Raw genomic sequence first — 9,968 nt, forward strand, 5'->3', positions numbered from 1 at the left:
AATAAGAGAAGAGCCTTTGGGACCAGATATATCTGGGTTGGCACACTGGCTCTGCCACTTACTGCCTCTGTCTTCTTTCCTTCCTTTATTCTTTCTCCCTCCTTCCCTCTCTCTCTTCCTTCTTCCTTCTTCCTTCATTCTATTTAGAAATATATGCTAAGCAGAATACTTAGAGCATTTTATAATAAGGTAATAATATTTCCCAACTCGTGGGGTGGTTGCAAAGATTCAGTGCAATAAGAAACTATGGATTTTAGCCTCTTGGGCAGTTTTTCAGGTTCTTTAACATAAATGATCAATGATAGCTATGAGTACCATTATAATAACACATAATAATGAATTCCTTTTGCATCTATTTCTTTACTCATTATTCATACCAAAGATATTTATCAAGCACTCGCTGCAGGCCGGGCAATGTTCTACAGATTGGGAATACAAAGATGACTAAGACAGAGTCCTTGTCCTATGGGACACAGTGTCACAGTGGAAAAGACGTCATGTGGGAACTGAGTTGCCTGTGTGATCTGGCCAAAGTTAGAGGGCCTTTAAAATACTATATTTACCTAAAGTGCAATGAAAGCTCCTTAAAGCTAAGTTAGCCTAAGGCAGTCATTGAGACTCTTAGTTGGACCCTGAGTAATTCACCACTCCACTGAACTTTAACAGATTGAAGATCATCTGAGTGGAAGCATATGTGGTGGAAGAAACATGAAACTGATAAATATCAAGTACTTTTTCCATATATGTATATACCTGTATATATGTGGCCAAGTGTCAGGAGCTGAACAAAACCAGAGTGATGTGGGAAAAATATCAGAAACACAGTTTTGGGCAGAGGGCTAAAATGGCATTGAAATGTACCTCCTTCCCAGCTGCCTGGGTAGGTGTGCTAGGTTAAAGGTAGCATTGAAGCAGTCTCACTATTTAAAGTCTTGAGGTTCCTGTAGTGAGGGAGCAAAGAGTGCATGAATTGGGGAAAGGAGAAACAAAAGGTTGCCTCCAATCTCCAGACAGGAATTCCTGGCAGCAGCTTTCGCCAAGTCCTGCCAAATGTAGCAAATGCTTGCTGGTTGCAGAAAGGGACAGGTCAGCTGCCACCCCATCATGAACCCAACTGGCGTTAGGGATTAAAAGTTCAATCAAAATAGAATGTTTGGGAACATCTGTAATATGCAAATTGGAGAAGAATATGGGGATTTTCTTTTGATTATAAAGAAGTTTTCTTTTTGAGTCTAAATAGGACAATGTTACCGCTAATGAAAAGCCTTTCTATATTATGTTTCAAAGACAATTGGGATCTTGGGAGGCAAATCTGTGTTTGACTGCAAGTACAGGGTTCCTGAGTGGAATGCTTTCCTTTAAGCATGAATAGTTCAGGAGGTTGGAGCCAAACAGAGGCAGCAACTTGCCGTCCCTGTTTCCTAGCTACAACATCGAAGCAAGCTCCACTTAGACAGCTGGAAATGAGTCCTGACTGGAGGGATTATATAAATGTCACTGGAAGCTGTTATCTTATCAGATTTTTTTTTCTTTCCGAGTCCCACCATCATCTTTCAGGGATACTGGATTACTTAAGATAAAGAGAAAGCTTAGATATATTGCCACAATAAAAAACAAAAATGTCTCAGACACTGGCTTATAACATTAGCTACAAACGGAGACTGCTTGAAAGGAAATGTGAGAATATAAGCAAACCCAGCTCATTCACTGCTCTGGCAGTGATGATAGTCATACTTTCCAAAGACCCTAGACAGTGACTGATTCATCCGTTTCACAGCTTGCATCTTACTTGGGGCAATTCTTTAAGTGCAAGATCACCGCAATGCATGCTGTGATGCCTTTTAATACTTATCAGGAGAAGCACCTAGGATCTTACCAATAAATCTAGATTTTGTGAAACCCACTAAACTTTCTGAATAATATGCACATCCAAGAGCGAGATCTCAATGAAGGACCTCGTACCTGTCACTTGGTCTGATTGAGAGATGTCCTAGCAATGCAGAGTATCTTCTGAAGTGCCCTATAGAAGCATGGGGAGGAAAGATGAATAATTGCAATTTTAATTGTTTGTGAAAGAGAGGCAGCCTTAGTTGACTTAAAAGCGATGTGTTAGCTTTGAGGCAACATTTTCCATCAGAGAATGGGACGAAGCAATCACATGTTTATTCTTAAAAAGCTTGAATTCAGAAATTTCTGTCTGTGGTAGATTGTATTTTTGTTCCCAATTGTTCCTTGCCTCATCTGTAGGAGGATTATATGTCACTGCCCATTGCTATGTGACTCGAAGTGCCTTCCTGTCGTAGGAGTTACATCCCTACCCTGTATGGGTTTCTTTAACCAGTGTAATGCGAGTAGATATACCGATGCCCCTTGTTAGTACAACTTTAAGAGTCATTGTGTGGTGTGTCCATGACTATTGTTCCTGTCCCATAAGACCTCTTTTTCAGCCTGGGTCCTAGATTTAGACAATAAATGAAGGGAACTGAAGTCAACCTGCCACAGACACAGGTGAGTGAAAAAGATTGAAGGGTTATTTGTTACTGCAGCATGACTTAGCAAAGCTAATGAATACATGGTCTCAGAAGAAAAATAAATTTATTCTGTGCCAGTATACACCTTTAATATATGAGGCACTTTAATTAAATCCACTCAAATCTTCATTCAGCAATCCAACTGTCATTTGGATTTTCCTCCTCTATCTTTTTCAACTTTTAGGCTGCGTTGACCTACTGGTCTGACATTGGGCAGGCACTGACTCAACCAATTCAAGTGAGTTAAAAGAGAAGAGACTAGGGATTCATGTTTAAGAAGAAAATCCAGAGTTCCATGATTCTAATGACAACTCCATGAAAAATGTGAGAATAGATTAAGGCAGGCCATCATCGCTTTCTGAGCACAAGTGAAAATGACTTTTCCTCACTACAGTTCACCATCTGAAGTGACTGATTCTTCCTCTGCAGCCATGCTGGTTTCTGCACACTTGTCTGAACATGGCACGTTTGTTACCACCCCATGACTTTGCTTCTACAGCTTGCCCCCTCTTGAACTGAATCAAGAATTGATTGAACACCTGATATGCACCGGGCACTTTACTGGTCTCTTTCATATAAAATACTTTGTTAAGTACGCTCAATTATCCTGTGAGGCATTTATTATTCCCTCACATAAAACATGGGGAAACTGAAGGTCAAAGAGTTTCAAATGACTTGTCCAATAAGAATAGTAACTGACAAAGCTGGTTTCAAATCAGCATTTGCCTCAATGTCAGTGAAATTTCCCTCATAATCATAATGACCTTAGCACTTACCCCAGAAAATTCTGCAGACCTCAAGGTACATCTTAGTTCTATTCCTCCATGAAGTCTTCTCCCACTCAGTTAGTTAAAACATGTCTCTTTCTTTCCTAAAATTCTACCTTGAAAATGTCATCATGGAATTTAAACAAACCTTTTTGTTGTTTGTTTTCAAATTTCTTATATGCTTGTTATTCCTGCTTAACTCAAGTTTAAATTCATTAGAATAAAACTAGTGCCTCATGGCCTTGTTAATAAATCACTTCCCTTTTCAGGATTCATGTAGATTTGGTCGGCAGGAAAACCTCTGTGTGGAGGCAGAGGAATTGGACGTGGTGGGCCATCGCTATTTTGTATGCTTATCCCCAGTTAGATTAAAAAAAGAAACTGAGGCTTAGAGAATAATGGCATAGACCACTAAGAAGTAGGTACAGTATTCTAGAAGTTTAACCTACATCTTCAAACTCCAAGTTTAAGATGGTTTCTACTGTACCATGTTGCCCCTGTGGTCAGGTTCTACAATATGCTTTTATTTTCTAAAGCAGGGAAGTTTTCTTTGGCCTCACTCCCCAAATTGTGCAGCAAAAAATATGTAAGAAAAGGGAATTTTCCAGATTTGCTATACATCACTTGTGAAAAATCACTCGAAATAATTCCTCAACTCATTCAGTCTCATTAGTTTTCTCCTTTGAGAGACGATAAAGGATCTTCTAGCAAAAATCAAATCTGTGCATGACAGCCGGTTGAGCTCAGAGGTCAAAGGATGAATTTTGGCTGCTTCAGTGCATTCACATCCATTCAATCTTTTGTCGTGCTTGCCCAGCAGGTATGATTTGGAAAGAGAATGTTTCCTTGTATATAGGAAACTGAAGAAATAGAAGTGGGTTGAAAATATTCAGATCTCAACTTGAGAGTAGCTGTAAGTTCATGCCATTTGCTAAATCTAAAGTAAGTCTTCCGTCAATACTTAGAATTGTAAAAATATTTTAAACATAATTTTTTGATCAAGGACCCAACATGGTGGAGTTGTGTTGTGTATACTTGGGGGTTGGGGAAGTTGATAGGAGAAGCAGGAGAGAATTTTTCAAGGAATAGTCTCACAAAAGTTTGGACATCTCCATGAATGAAAGGAAATTCAGACAGATAAGTCTAAAGCTAATGTCACCAAAAACCACTATTCCTGTCAAGCTTTAAGGTCCCGGTGACTTTACTAGTGCCATTTCAATTTTAGCTCCCATGCTTTTGTTCTTCCTGGGGTTAAGGAAATATAAAGGACAAGGGTCAAAAACAGGAATGAATATTTGGAATGAAAATCGAAAGCCGAAACTTCTGGTTGTCTCCTGTTCTGCCTTCACTTTTAAGAAACTCTGTCTCCACGGATTTGACACCAGTATATGTATGTATCTTTATGAAGAAACTATTTGAGAATTCAACAAATGAGGTGGTGGTGTCAAATGACTGCATATTTTATAAGTTTCAGGTTTGAAAGTCAGAGCCACGTTTTCTGTGGCAGCTGTGAAGGGCTGACGTTTAGTAAGCATAGGGAGTTTTCACCATCTTGATACACACACACTCTTATAATCTGTTAGTTACTGATGATGTTAAAATTCCAAGAAGTCAAAGACATTGTCAGATTTATCTTTGAGACTGTGTTCCTCTGTTTCTGTGTGAGCCACACCTTCATCCTCTCTTTACATCACGTAGGGTCCAGCTCTAGAGGGTTTGCAATTGCTATCCGTTTCAAAACAATGCTTTACTTAGAAAACCAGAGACTTCCAAAGGCTTAATTCTAGTTGATATGTCCACTAGCCCCTCTTTTTTATTAGAGGCAGGGCCCGGCTTCTCAGATGGAGGACATGTTACCACCCAGGACAGAGGAAATGGAAAGCTTCCCCAACTGTCTCTGCAAGAGAACTAGGAGAGATCTTAGGGTTTTTAGCACTGGTGGGTGGGAGAAATAAAAACAACTTTCTCCTTGAAGAATTTTAAACCATATTTACTGCCAATGAGGGGAGGTAATATTTTTAAGCATTGATGGACTAGAAAAATAATTGAAGAGCTCAACGTGATATTTCTGTGGTCAGGGACAGAGTTAGGAATGGCATTTTCATCAACAGTCACAAAATGCTTTACGGATATGAAGCGGTTCTTTAACTATTCCATTAGGGATAATCTAAATAGAATTGGATTTGTATGCCAGATGAATACATTTTTAAAGGAGAAAAGCTGAAACATTTATTTTTAAGGAGTGCTTTTTTTTCCTATTAAAATTACAAACATTTAATTTGGTGATATAGTCTTACTTTGATTAGGAGCTTCTTGGTATTTAGTAACATTTCTAGATTAAAAAATGGTGGAAGTACACTGATATCAGTCATGCTTATGAAGAGCACTTAGTAGCTGTGATGAGGACGCTGCCTTTTTAAAAGGGGGTTCTTGATTAAAATAACAGCAAGCCAAGGGGGAGACTAAAGGGAGTTCTCCTGGCAAGGAGATAAAGACACAGGAGCCAACAAAGAGACACCATGTCCAGTCTGCCTCTTACTTCTGTGTCACTCTGGGCAAGTTATTTTACATTTCAATCCTCAGTTTTCCCATCAATAAAATGTATGTAATTATCATAATTCCTATTCCATAGAGGTATACGAATAAAATAAATAATACACATAAAGCATTTCACTTAGTATCAGTTACATAGTAAGTACTCAACAAAAGTCACTCATTATTAAAAATAATTAATGAAATTCTCATTACTTTCTAGTCAATTCAAAATTGTTAATTGTTGGAAGAGAATAAAGAAAGCAGAATTCCATTGAATTCCTTGTCTTTGTAATGGGTATTTATCCTTTCTGTTTTGGATATTACTCTCTCCACTTCTTTCTGTTTACCAAAATCTCCTTCAGGCTTCAAGGACCTTCTCCAAGTCTGATTTTATCCTTGATGAGCTCAGATGGGAAAGTTTTGATCCACGTGTGAGCATATGTAGTATCCACTGCCTGTGCCACTGTTGTGTTCCCTATCATTTGCTACATGGTATTCATCTGGGCATACTATTGTTTGTAATCTTTCATCTCTTCTTTTTATTGAAGTACATATTTGTGTTTCTTGAATCCATGGGCTATAAACTTCTCCCACAAACCTCATGTATATGTATTTTTAACACATACACCTCATTTAAAACTTAAATTCTTATTTTTATTTTAAAAATACATTCAAAAACTATGCGTCATTGTCACTCTAAAAGGAGATGCAGAGCTGAAAAGTTGAACCAAAACTGTATCTGCATTGTCAAGGATGTCAAATATCTTTATATTGTTTATCAATCTTAGTAACCTTTTCAGTTAGTGTATTAAAACATCTAGGACATAGAGTGTATTTTATTCATCTGTGTGATTTTTTTCTAGCCCCAATTATACAGTAGGTACACAATATATGCTTTTGAATAAATGAATGAAATTTTTTGGCTAATGATGAAACTTTAAAAAACACAAAGTCTGTAAGATATACTACTCACCAATAGTCACTAGAAGAATTTCCAAAGCATATAACTTAGAAAGGAATAAACACATATGCACATACAAAAGAAGGATTCGATTATAAGAAGCAGTGCAAGGTGCTTTGTTGCAAAGAGCAGAGACTGACTTTACTAACATAAACGAAAGGAGACTTACTGGAAAGTGGATTGAAATGGAAAGTAAACTCAGCACTTGAAAGCAGATTTGACAGGACCAATATGACTCTTGAACTTCTGTAAGTGATGTCTATTGAATATTTTACTATGTACACACACACACACACATACACTTTACCCCCTACCTCTACCCCTCCACATTTGTCTCTCTCTTTCTCTTTCTCCGTATATAACCATGTGTCAAGCAGGGTCTGTCAGGGGATCAGAATCACTATGCCCTGCTATGGAACAGAGAGGGAGGAGCTGGGGAAGGAAATGTACAGAATGGGAGGTTATAGGTTCAGAGAAGGTGTCACCAGTCAGTAATCTGAGAAGGCAATCACTGTCAGCCACAGAAGCGGGACAGAAAAGAGGGACCACATAGAGAGGGTATTCGGAAGCTGTCTCTGTATAGCTATGGCCTCTCTTGGCCCCAAACAATTATGTGATGTTGAACCTGGGGTCACTCTTAGTCAGCAGGAGAAGAAATTAGGAAAAGGAGTGAGACAGAAAGCAGAGGAGAGTGAGGACAAGCTGGAAACCGCCAGGCAACCTGTCTCTGTCCACCTCTGCATATAACCTTAGAAAAGAATTTCAGACAGGAATGACTGCTGCATCATTTCTGCTTTCCAATTTTGCTTAATTTCTCTTTTGTCAAACACTAACCTGGAACTAAACTAGTTCCCAGTTTAACCAAGTTGGTGCAGCACAGTCCACCATACTGTGTATCTGTATTTGTGTGTATGTGTGTATAAAATGCTTATGAAATTAGATCAGTATAGTAATTATAACTTGTATACATCTTTAACATTTAAACTATAACAATTTGTTCATGCCATAAAATTCTAGATGGTTTTACCAAAAATGAAGTAATCATGAGCAAAAGCACATTGGAGCAGAGAAGTGGAAATAACATTTTAATTGTCCCTTGATGGATGAGAAAAAAAAAAAAATATTAGATGGAAGGTGGCATTCAGTCAGACGAAATAGCACAAAGAAAGAATGAGGGGAATGCGTAATGTGTTTGGGGAATGGTTCGTAGCTTGCAGTGGGCAAAGTACTGGGTAACTACAATACTTAAAGACATAATAAAAAAAAATAGATTCAACTACATTGAGAATGACCTTAAAGTTCATGTCAGGGAGTTAAGACTTAATGCTATGGATGATAGGGAACCAATTAATATTTTTAAGCTTGGTCGTGGTGATGGAGATTGTGTTTCAGGTAAGCCCCTCATGGGGAGCTGTCAGAACTGGATTGGAGGGGCCAAGGGACTAGAGAAGAACAACCATTAAGAGATAATTGGAAGAGTTCTAGAGAGACACAAGTCAGAATTTACTACTACAGGGGCTATGAGAAATGGGATGAAAGGAGAGATTTGAAAGTCATGATGGTGGCCAAATGTGACTAAACGTGGAGACTGGGAGGCAAAAATGTGTTAAGGTTGATTCTGAGTATTCTACTTTGAGTGGATGTATATAGAAAGTAAAGCTATTTTAAATTCACAATAGAGGGGTTTTAGGCTTGCAATTTCAGAGTATGCATTACACAACATAGCCAGAATTGCCACAGCAATTGCCAAGACACTTCCCATAGAGCCGGTCAATAGCGGCTTAGATCAGTGGTTTCATCACAATGACTATAGGATTAGGAGAGTGGGGGTAAGGGGTGAGGGGTGGGAAACACAACACAGCATGTTTCATCTCATGCTTACCAAATAAGATTCTTCAGAAATGGATCCTCAAAGCCTATATCTTAAAGCTCCCCCAGTGATTCTGATAGTCTTCCAGGTCTGTGAGCAGGGATGTTGATTGCACAACTTCAATGGTGCCAATCACATGACAGACATTGTGAATGATATTCCTTGGAATTGGGAGCACAAGGTACACAGCAGTAAGCAGTGCCCATGCTTATGAAGGACAGAGAGTCTTCCGTATTGAGGGAATAACCAAAGGCAGATTGTGAATGGAACAGAATGTAAAACATAAACAAAAACAAGCCCAGATTAAAGTAATAAAAACAAAAATATGTCTAGAGATGTCCAAAGGGAAGCTCACAAGATACTAATGTAATAGCATTAATAGAGTTTCTATTGTGCAAATTTGTCACCTTGCCTGTTTATACTAAAGTGTAAAATCTATGAGGGCAGGGACTTTGTGTTGTTCATCATGCGTATACCCAGCACCTAATACAAAGCTTGGACTATAGCAGCTGCTCAGGATTCTCATATGAGTTCAATCATTTAGTGTCATATGATAACACTTCATGTATTTTCTAGATTCTGGATTAGGTTCATGTTTCTATAGACTAATATGATATTGTGTCTGCCCACAAGGAAGCCATAGTTTAAGAATAGAAGACAGATACATTTGTGAGCAAATAAGACAAATGAGGTATTACAGGTGTGGAGTGGAGCTAGAACAATGAAGTCTCCTAAGGTCAACCAGAAGCAGAGAAGCCTAGTTCTGATCAGTCATCTGATGACACAAAATAATGTAACAGTACCAGTACACAGGTGTGCAATAATAAAAATATTATGTAATTAACACTGAGAATGGATACTCAGGGCTAATACATTATTATGTACATTATAAGATTTGTGCATGTGCTCAGTAGTTGATAAAAACTGTATGGATTTCAAGGTGTCTTCTGTATTCCACGTACACTGCATACTCAGCTTTGACACACACTTAGGGAAGCTTTCCCTGGTGCTTGGAGGAGTAGCTCTCCTGAGCAACAAAACACGCTATTATTCCAATTTTTCCCATCATTATTTTGTGTTTCCATCCCAATTAATCTTCATTTAGTCAACATCTTTGGAAAAGCCAAGGTGCCACAATAAGGGAAGGTTCGTAAGGTTACAGAGGCCCAGAGGACAGAGCTATCCCTTTACTAAGCTGGGAGAGCCATGGTTTTCTCACCATCTTTTTACAGTTTATCAACCAAGAAAGCAGAATCTTGGAAGATAATTGGAGGTTGGGCAGTTTTGTGAGGCTGGGGATGAGA

The sequence above is a fragment of the Choloepus didactylus genome, chromosome 9 (genome assembly GCF_015220235.1).
Source record: "Choloepus didactylus isolate mChoDid1 chromosome 9, mChoDid1.pri, whole genome shotgun sequence".
In the NCBI taxonomy this organism is placed as follows: Eukaryota; Metazoa; Chordata; class Mammalia; order Pilosa; family Megalonychidae; genus Choloepus; species Choloepus didactylus.